The sequence below is a fragment of the Furipterus horrens genome, unplaced genomic scaffold, assembly GCF_987537825.1.
Source record: "Furipterus horrens unplaced genomic scaffold, mFurHor1.1.pri manual_scaffold_11, whole genome shotgun sequence".
NCBI lineage: Eukaryota > Metazoa > Chordata > Mammalia > Chiroptera > Furipteridae > Furipterus > Furipterus horrens.
In genome coordinates, this window is record NW_028327181.1 from 96,370,808 (window position 1) to 96,381,323 (window position 10,516).

General features: G+C 54.8%; 1 long non-coding RNA gene across 1 annotated transcript; it reads left to right on the plus strand.

Annotated features, from left to right (window-relative positions):
* Positions 1 to 6,109: 6,109 nt before the first annotated feature.
* LOC149998896 (uncharacterized) lies at positions 6,110 to 7,269 on the plus strand. The gene is made up of 3 exons (XR_016513959.1): positions 6,110 to 6,185; positions 6,821 to 6,935; positions 7,136 to 7,269. It is a non-coding gene; the product is annotated as an uncharacterized LOC149998896 (long non-coding RNA).
* Positions 7,270 to 10,516: the final 3,247 nt, after the last annotated feature.

Here is a 10,516-nt window from a genome sequence, read left to right on the forward strand (position 1 = left end):
CAGGGAGATTGGGGCTGGGGAGGCAGAGGCAATGGAGGGCGTTCTTGGGCTCATTATCACCAGGTCCCTGCAGAACCAGACAGGCTGGGCCCTGTAAGCGTCCTGCTGAAGGGCCTGGGAGCAGGGCACTGATTTCACAGCTCCCTCCCCTGCTGCACGAGGTGTGGCCTGGGGGTGACCCACGGTGCTGAAAGGGAAAATGGACAAACAGAACGCAGTCCTCCTCCAGGTCTCCTGCAACACTGTCACCACACGCCCCGCATCTCCTCGAAGTCCTGATACCTCCCTCCAGCAACCCATGACAAAGCCACGTTTGCAAGTAACCAGTAGCCAGAGGGGGACTGGAGATGCTAATTTCACTTCATTGGATCCCAGCAGCCTCGATGACAGCAGGCAGGAGGGAGGAAGTGGGGCTGGTGCGTTTTAAAAAGCTGCAGTTTTGTGCTGTTTTTAATTTAATGCTGCCGGTAAAAGATGCCGCCTTGGAGTTGCTAATGATTCTCCTGAATTATTTTGGTTGATTTACACACCCCTCTGACTTTAAATAACGAGGGAGGAAGGAAAACCGGGTCCCCCCTGGAGCTGCGAACCTGGAAGGAGAGGCGGCTGAGATCCAGGCTCCAGGGTGTTTTGCTCTGAACTGTGTCTCCTCCTGGCAGGGCACCCGGCCTCCCCCTCAGTCCCTGGGTATTTACAGACAGGGCCCCAACTTGGGAGACCATTCCCTCCCACTCTCCGCTCCCCAAGCCACCTCCCGGTCCCTGACCTAACGTCAACAGCAGCCAGCGCATTTGGCGTCTTGATTGTGTGCCGGATCTCGGGCCGGGCACTGTATCTGCACGTTCTGTGAGGCTCCATCTCTGCTGAGAATCAGTGCGACTTCCCCTGTGTCCCCGAGGAGTTCAGGGACACTCTGAGTGGTTGCGGAACATGCTCAAGGTCACCCAACGAGGAAGTGGTAGAGATGGGGCTCAGGCCCACTCGTGAAACCAGGGCCCTTCTGGGTTGTCTTAGTATCATCCCTGTAGGCCTGCAAGAAGTAAATGGGAAAATGTACTTGACAAGTCTATTGCAGAGATGGGGCCCCTCCCCTTTAAGGTCAGTGGGCTCCAGACGAACCATGTTGGCCCGAAAGGCCAAGGCCAAAGACCAAGCGGGCACAGGAAACCTTCCTTCCAAACCCTCAGCACCTGTTGGGTATCCGAGTGACTAGCAGGTCCCGAGGGTCCTGCTTCTGCAACTTGCCCGAGAGCCCCCCAGGCAGGGATGTGCCTGCCAGAAAGACAGAGTCTGGTGGTCCAAACGAGGGTCCAAAAGGAGCCTCCATTTATCTTGATTCTCAGCCTCGCTCCGTCAGGGGAAACGTCTCCTGTCTGCTGGTGACCCCTTCCCTTTGCCTTCCCTTCGGAATGAAATTAGAGGCGGCCGGCAAGAGCATCAAGCCCCTCCCAAACGTCCGGCCCTCATCTGTCACGTCAAGGCCAGAGCCTTGCTGCTGCAGTTGGGAGGGAGGGTCTCTGCTGGGAGCAGCGGCTGCTGGGCAGGGGCTGGGAAGGAGCCCAGCCCTGGAGACAGGGGGAGGCTGGCTTCTCTATCCCCAGGGAATTGAACCCACAACCCTTCAGCATACGGGGTGATGCTTCCACCAACCAAGCCGCTCATTTCTTAAGGTCCAGGCCCGGAAACTGATGCAACATTATTTCTTCCACATTCTATCGGTCAGGGAGTCAGAGAGTCCACGTGCGAGGGAAGGAGACGTGGGCCCCCCCTTCGGATGGGAGAAGCAGCAAGGAGTTCTCGGGCTGTGCCTGAAGGCCTCCACAGGAAGGGAAGGAAAGGCAGCGTGGTCTGGGCGCCAACCTTGTGCCCGTCTCGGTGTAGAAAGGGTGCACTCGTCACCTCCTCGGGAGGAGTCTGCCCCAGTGCTGCGTTGTAGAAAAAGATACGTGTTGTATGTGTCTGTCCCAGAACGTGGATCCCAGTGTTCTCCATGAAGCCCAGGTTCTTTCCTCTCAATCACACCCCGTTTCAAGGAAGAGAGAGGCATTCCTGGTAGGAGGGAAAGTCTGTGCACAACCTTGCGGCCAGGAAAGTGTGGGGAAGAGGACCCCTTCTGCGAAGCCCTCCTCAGCCCATCAGACTCTGCTCCCCTCTCTGCCTTGAATTCCTGGTTCCTCAGAGATATTTGGGGAATCCACGGCGCCACGGGGGGAGACTGCTCCTGTTGGGTTGTGAGCCCATCAGAGGCAGCCCGTGTGGCCCTGGCTGTTCACCAGTCTCCATAGGCTCTGGTCAAGTGCCGGACCTCTGCCAGGGCCAGCGTAACCGCGGAGGTCAGTGGGGATGCTGGCCTCCATCGTCCCACCTTCGCAGTCTAAGAGCCAAGGAATCTAAAGCAGGATTTCCAGGGGAGGAGATTTAGTCTCAGGCCAGAGAGTTCTGAGCCTTTTCCAAGAGGGTTTAGTTACAGATGGACTTGCTTTTAAGGCTATGCCAAGCCTCCAGCCCCCCAAAAAGGGGTGGAAGAGAGTTTCTAAAATGGGCACTATTGACATTTTAGATTCTATCATTCTCTGCACTGTAGGACATTGAGCAGCACCCCTGGCCTCTGCGCTCTAGCGTCAAGGAACAAGACCACCTCCTGCCCAGCAGTGATAACTAAAGTGTCTCCAGACATTGGCGGCCTTTTCCGTGGGGCCAAATACTCTCGGGCTGAGAACCACGGCGTTGGAGTGATGCTAAAGCAGCCTTGTGTGTAGTATTTTCTCAGTTCTGGATCCGTTTGATGTCATCTCCTCCGGCTCTGTTACACCTCCGGGTCCTTTTCATCTCCCAGCCGCCGTGAACACACGCTTGCCTGCCCGGCCCCTTTCTCTCTGATTGTCGGCATCTCCGAGCCAACCCTGTTCCCACAGATGCCCTGCCAGGGTGGCTGCCTCTTTCCTCTTATCTCTGCTCCGTTCTGCACCCTCTCCTCTCACTTGAACTTTTCATTTGCATTGGTCTTCTCATGTTTTCTGCGCTTCGTCTGCCTTAAATCTTTTCTAGAAGAACGAAGGACAGGAACAGCAAAATAAGTAGCTGAGGTCCAGGTAAGTATCCATAGGGATAGCATCACAGAGAAAGCAGACACTTGCCTAGAGGGGGACGGGACAGCCCGTAACGAGGGTTCCCAGAGGACACAGAATCAAGCTGGCACCAGCCAGTCACAGGGCGAGACAGGTGGGGGTCACCCAGGATGACCTTCTGGGAGGACAAATGAGAGACAGAGGCTGGGCTGGTCAAAGCCTCCCCCTAGGGAAGGGCACGCTCTGTCTCCTCTGTGTTCACAGGAAGCTGTTTGCATAGATGGTGTGGGCCGATGGTCGGACCCAACGGGCCAGCCGTGTGAACGAACCACCTCAAAAGTGGATCTTCCAGCCCCAGCTGAGCCTCCAGGACTGACCGACGCTCATGGAGCAGAGACAGGCAGTGCCCACCCCGCCCTCCCCAGAGTGCAGCTCTATGAGCAAAGTAAGTGCTGGTTGTTGTTTTAGACACGGAGGTTTGGAGGGGTTTGTTCCGCAGCAGGAGCTAACTGGAAGTCGGGGTTACGCCACTTAACCCCTCCATGGCTTGGTTTCCTTATCTGAATAAGGGCCCATCCGAGAGCCTGACATGGACAAGGGGCTCCACTCCTGACAGGTGTCGTTAGTATTACTGCCGAGGAGGGCAGGCGCAAAGCCACAGCACAGCCTTGGCTCCGGCACAGCTGGTGGGTGAAGTGACGGTCCCCTGGACCGTGGCCTGTCCCCTCATTCATTCAGAGCTTCTTTCCGGAGCCGCTACCGGGTCCCTAAGGAAGGCTTGGAGGGAAGTACAGGATTGCAGAGACATCAAGAGGGGACACCCCCAGGGCTCAGTCTGACCCTCTTTTCTCCCTTTCTCCTCCATCTCTGCCACCCGGGTCTTTATTACTATCCATACCCCCAGGCAGTCTCTTCTGAGTCCCCCGTGTGTACATTTGATGTTGCCTCCTGGGTACTTCAAAGACCGTTATCCCAATGCATCTAAATCCAATCTTATGCACACCCCCACCTACGCACCCACCCACCACCATCACCTTGACCTTCTCTTGCTCTCTCCCAGCTAGTGAGTGGCTCTTTCCTGGGCCATGAGTCATACACTAGCCACCCTGCCTCTCCCTTCATCCCCCCGCATCCTAAATGTCACTGAGTCCTGATGGTTTTGCTTCCTAAATACCATTCAAACCGGTCCACTGCTCTCCACCCCCACTACTGTCCCCCTATCATCTTCTCCTGAGGGGACCATTGCAATGGCCCCCTAATGGCCCTCCGGCCACCTGCCTCATCCCTCCCACCTATTCCCTACACAGCAAGAGGGAGCTTTTCAAAATACGAGTCAAATCATGGTGCCCCTCTACCTAAAAGTTTCTGCCGGTTTCCTATTGCTTCGGGACAAAGACCTGTGCCCTGCCACCACCTGTAATGGGCTCCACATTGTCTGGCCCCTGTCCCACCCGCCCAGTCCCACCCCTGCCCTGCCTTCTGCGTTTCAGCCACATTGTCTTCTTTCCGTTTCCCAAATTCTCCATTTCCCCTCCTGCCACAGGGCCTTTGCACATGCTCTTCCCCCTGCATTCTCCCAGTCACCCGCTTTCAACACCTACTTTTAAGAGGCCTGCCCTGCTCTTCCTGACCAGACCAACCCCTCCTCTGCCCAGCCCCACTGGTACCAAGTGGCACCTCTCCTTCCTGGGACTGATCTCCATTTCATTTTTCTTTCCTTTCTGCAACTCTTCCACGGACATCTTCCTTCTACACTAGGCTTTCAGCTCTTCAAGGCTGTGACTGGGTTTTGTTGCCATTGTAACCCAAGAAGCTGGTGCACTGCCTGCAACAGAGTGAGCACTTGACGGACATGTGTTGAATGGCCAACCAAAGTGGAGGAGTCGGTGTTGAGAAGCAGAACAGTTCATGGTCATTTGAAAATTCAGGCAGCGTTTTGTAGAATAGGTAGGACTTGAGCGGACCCTGTAGCATAAATAGATTTGGTATTGATGGAGCTGCCTGGAAGGGCATTCTAGGTGTATGGAACAGAATAAACAAAGAAATAGGTATAACACATTGTACATGCATGTGTGCGTGTGTTAAGACAAAAGTCGGGCTCATCGAGGAGCAGGTTGGGACAAAGTGGGACACGGGGGCAGGTAGGTTACCGAGGGTCTTGAAGCCAAACAGAGGAGTGGGTATGTGAAACACACAGACTTCTGAGCACAGTGTTGATGTCAGGCAGGCAGGCAGAAGGACAACAGGAAGCAAAGTCTCCCAGCAGAGGGAGTGGACGCAGGGGCGGGAGTGGCTGGGAGGCCAGTTAGGAGGCTGGTCACTGCCAAGGATGCTCTGGTGAGGACCTGCATGGTGGGGGCAGCAAGCATGGAGAGGCCGGGTGGATAAGGAGGTGCTAGGAAGAAAGCCACCCACCCGCCTGGTGACGCTGCCTGTGGAGGACCTCAGCACAAGTGGTCCAGGCCGTCACACAGAGGGAGGAGCTATAGTGCAAAAGGCACCAACTAGTGTGATTTCCAGTCTCTCTGCCCCCACGTGCTTGGTGCTCCATGCTGCGTGTCCTTCTGACCAAGCTGATCAATACCAGCCATCAGGATTGAAGCAAGGGACAGAGGACAAAGGTAGCTGTCTATACAGAACACCCTGACAACCCAGTAGAGCAGGGCTGCCTGGGTGACTTATTGCTTATTAATAATATAAATATGTAAATGTGTTAAGGGCTATATTGATTCTGACATGTGAACCATCCATCATGAAGGGGAGGAACAGTGTGTTATAAATATCAAATAATAAGTCTGCAGGCTAAGACATATCAATATAGGTGGACCAAGGTGGGGACCAGCCCCGAGGCAATTTTACCAGGAGAGCTGCTTCCGAAAACCCCACCCACTGTGTGGGGTTATGAGGGGGAGGAAGAGACAGAGGGTCCCCCAGAGGGGAAGGAGATGCACTCATGGACAGATTCTAGGGCAAAATCCGCCCCCCTTCTCTCCTTCTCCATGAGCAGGAGGAGCAGTCGTCAGAGCTGACTCAGGAGTCTGCCAGCCCTGGCAAGTGTCCATCTAAGAGGGAGGAAGATTTCCGCCGCCACTTCCCCAAGGCAGCGGCGCTCAGTGGGTAAGTAAGGATCCAGTCTTGGAGCCAGGCCAGCCTGGGTCAAGTCCTGCCTCCCTGCTCACTGGCTTTGTAAATGTCACACGTGTAACTGCTCCGAGCCTCAGTTTACTCACCTGGGAAATGGGAATGTGGATACCAACCTGCGCGGTCATGGTGAGGATTAAACCTGACAATGTCTACAAAGTGGACGTCCATGGGGGTTAGCACTACCCTGGCCGAGCAGGCCGGGCCTTGAGGACTCAAGCAAAGTGCCTTTTCCCAGAACCCAACATTCCCCAAAGAGTCATCCTTGGGACCCACATTCCATGGACCATGAATTCACAAGCCTTGAAAGAACAGGCTTCACACTTGGCAAAGCTCACCTGCCAGAGGGCAGGGAGACCAGGCACACAGCATGTGCAAGGCTCAGGGATGTCCTGCCTTTCTATTTATTTTTTAACTATTTGATTTTGTTGAATTCAGCTTTTCCCAAACTTATTGGCCACAGAAGTCTTTTTCTCACAGAGCTCCCCCTGGACTCAGGTTCCACCTTATACTCTTCAGTAAATGCTGGCCCGCTTTTAGCTGCAGAGTTTTCTGGCTGGGTCCCTGCCAGGACGCACCCCTGAGTCTTGGCCGTTACCTTTCACACCCAGGTTTCCAACTTGGTCTATGGGGCTGGAAGAGGAGGGAGGGGCTTCAGGAGGAGCCCAAGGAGGGCTTGCACAGTTTGCATTGAATATTTCTACACTGTCACGAAGAATCGCTCAGGTGAGGAGGGGAGGGAGGAAAAGGGGAACAGAGGGAGGGAAGACAAGTCTCCAGCTCCCCTGTGCCCATCCTCTTCAGCTAAAGCAAACCTGCAAAGCTCAGGAAGAAGAGGCAATTCTGCAGACACCTGCCCTCTCCATGCCCCGCCCCAGCCCACCCTAGAAGCACATCTAACTAAAAGCCATCTCTTGTCCCAGCAGTACTTCTGCCCTGTGCCTTCACCACGTGGACTTTCACAAGCAGAGGGGCCAGCTCTGGGCCGGTCCCGGGAGCACCAGCACCACCACCCAGGCCTGGGCGCCACCAGCCATCAGCATCTTCACGACGGGCCCTCTTCGTGCAGGTTTGATTTTATTATTATGCCAACAACACAGTCGCTTAATTTTCTGCTGGCTTTCTTCTGCACTGTTGATTTACACTGTTAGTGTTTTAATTATACAATTCAGCACTCCTTAAAACATGAAAAACTGCTCAACTTTTCAAGCAATTAAAAGGCAGCGAAGTATATCAGCAGATCGGAGCCGAGATAAGTAAATCACACAATTAAAAAACTCATTTGGTGGAAATGTAGCAACCCACCTAAAACGAGCATGGTTTCCCCGGGCCCGCCTGACAGGAACGCCAGTCAATGACAGGTGTCTCCTCCCAGGAAGGCTCTCTTGCTGGCAGTCACCTTCCTCTCCTCCCTCTGGTGAATGAGTGGCCAGATGACCTTGGACCACCCGCGGGGCCTGCGTGCGCTAGAGGAGCTGAGTGGAAAGAGCCAGGACGGGCAACCTGGCCTCTGAGCAGCTCGTAAACCTGGCTCGGTCAGTCCTCTTTCGGCCCAAGTTTCCCGTCTGCAAACGGGCTGTATCAATGAGTGGGTGTTTTGTTTTCGTTTTTATTTTGGGAAATTACACATTACACCAAATGCTCCCCCTTAGCCACTTCCGAGTGCGCCGGTCGATGGCATTAAGTCCATTCACGCCCATCTCCAGATCTCTCCTTCTTCTTGCAAAACTCAAACTCCCTGTTCCCGGCTTCCCGCATCACTGGTTTCAAACTGGTTTTGGAGATGACTCAGGAGTGCACACGGCCCCTACTACCGGCTGCCTGGGAGGGGAGAAGGTCAAGGGAAGGATGAGCAAGCTGGGTTCTCTTTTAATGTAAGTCAGCAGGCAGCTCTGTTTTGATCTATTTAAGCCCCGGGGCTTCTGGGTTAGGTTTCCTTTGAGTAAAAGACTGCGGATTATTTTTGGAAGTCTAAAAACAACTGGATGGGAGGATCTGAAAGGTCTTCTGGATTGGGAGGAGCCGGGCTAACGGGGCTTGAGTTTCTCTCAAGGAAAGCTCTGCCCACCAGCAAAGAGGCTCAGGGACCTACCTCTCTGAGTCCAGAGCAGGGCAGAAAGAGCCCCCAGATAGGGCTGGGCACACCCCAGAACCCAGCCTCCCACCCCAGGTTTTCGTCTCTTCCCTTGTCCCTGCACACCTGGCATCAGCAAGGGCTGAGTGGGGACAGGAGGTGTGCGGCCTGCTCAGCCATCCCACTGGGAGCTGGGAAGCCCGGAGGGGCCACCGCCCCTGCTCACTGGCCAGGCTACCTACCGGGGTGAAGGCCATTGACCAGGGCGAGGGGGGCAGGGGAGGCGGTGGGTGCCTGGGCTGGCACTGCAGGAGCCGGAGGCCAGGAGGCTGCCTCAGTCAACAGCATCTGGTTCAGGACAGAACCTCCCTGGGTGGACACACTTCCGCGTCCTTCACCCTCCGGTGACAGGGTCACAAATGCCCAGTGGAGGTGGCCGGAGCTCAGACAGGTTGGGCTCTGCAGGAGGCATGGTCAGAGACCTGGGTGTCAGTTCCCCACAGGAGACCAGCCTCACCCCAGAGACGTGCTCGGACCCCTCTCCTTGCCCTAGTTGCCCCTGTTAAGAGGAAGATAGAAGGAAAATCCTGACTTTTCCTCCTTTGAGGAAGCAGAGGGCCTTGCCACCATCTCCTCTTCCACCTGGGTCACTTCCCTTTAACGACACCTAAGGGACCAGCCAGCCAGGTTCTGAAAGGTGCCCTTCCAGACTCCGTGACTTGTCTGGCTGGTGGTGTCCCTCCCCCTGGGTCTTTTCCAGGACAACACGGTCCCCCAGCCACCGAGTGAGGCTTTGCCGTGGGCAGTGGGAAGTAGGCATGGGGCGCAACCCTAACAAACAAGGGGGGCAGGTGTGCACACAGGCCCAGCTGCTGTGGCCACTTCCAGACGCTCGGGCTCCAGCCTTGTCCAAGCACCGGGTCGCATCGCTCTGGAGTCACCCTCTGCTGGGCCACCGCCCACTCCCATTCTGGGGGCCGTCCCTCCTCACTGACCCTCTCGCTGCGGCCCCACCCCTTCCTGGGCCCAGGGAAGGTCCCCAGCCTGGGCCCACACCCTCCTCCAGGTTACTCCCCTGGGCAATTTCGGTTCCAGTTTCTACTGGATGCACTTCGTAATTCCAGAACCGCCATTAATCATTCTTAAGCACTTTGAATGCAATATTTTCCCTAAGAACCGAAAATTTTTCACAACTCTGCACCCTCCTGCCATCTCCAATTACCCACACTCATCAGTCATTAACAGAACACATTAGCATATCTACGACTCCCACACACCTTGATTAATCTGGTTGGAGTTTTCTCCCAGTCTCCCTAATTGGCGGAGGAGTGACCCGGCTGCAGGTGGGGGTGGGGGTGGGGAGGGCATGCACCTCGCCCCGTCTCAGAGTTAAAATGTTAGAGCAGAAATAGAGGCCTGATGGTGTTAAGTCCAGCTCTTTCTTTTTGTGGATGAGGGAACCGAGGCTGGAAGAGATGAAGTAACACCCCACCTCCTCCTCCTCCTCCCCCTCCTCCACTGGGTTTCCTACAAACTCGTTGCCAGCAATGCTCTGCAAAAAGTAAAAGTGAGGAAGGGGTAGCAGGGGGTACGCAGAGCCCAGGCGATCTGGGATCAAGCACATTTTGGAAAGCCTGAATATATTTCACGCGCCCCGATATTCACGATGTATGGTAGTACATTAAAGGCTCTTGAGAAGAATCACAATAAATAAACCTTTCAACTTTGTTTAATTCTAAACCCTCTCAAGCATTATCTCTTCTTTTCTCTAGACCACCCATATCAGTTATGTATTGCTGTGTTCAAAAACATACCCCATGATGAAGCAGCTTAAAACAGCAAACATGACAAACGTATTATCTCCCATAATAACACTGAAGAGCAGGAATCTGGGTGGTTGTAGCTGGGTGATTCGAGTTCGTGATAATCACGACGTCACCTGGGGCCGAGGTCACCTGAAGGCTGGAGCAGCTGCTTCTGTGTGAGCTGGGTGGTGGCTGGAGGCCTCAGTCCCTCCTCAATGGGGCGCTTGTGTGTCCTGGTGACATGGCAGCTGGCTTTCCTCTGGGGGAGACAGAGTGAGGGACAGAAGCTTCAGTCTTTCGTGATATATCCTTACAAGTCCCACGCCGTCAGTTCCACAATGTCCTGTGGGTCGCACGGCCAGCCATAGTCACTGTGGAAGGCACTGCGCAGGTGTGGAATGGGAATGCCAGGAGAGGGGACTCGTGGG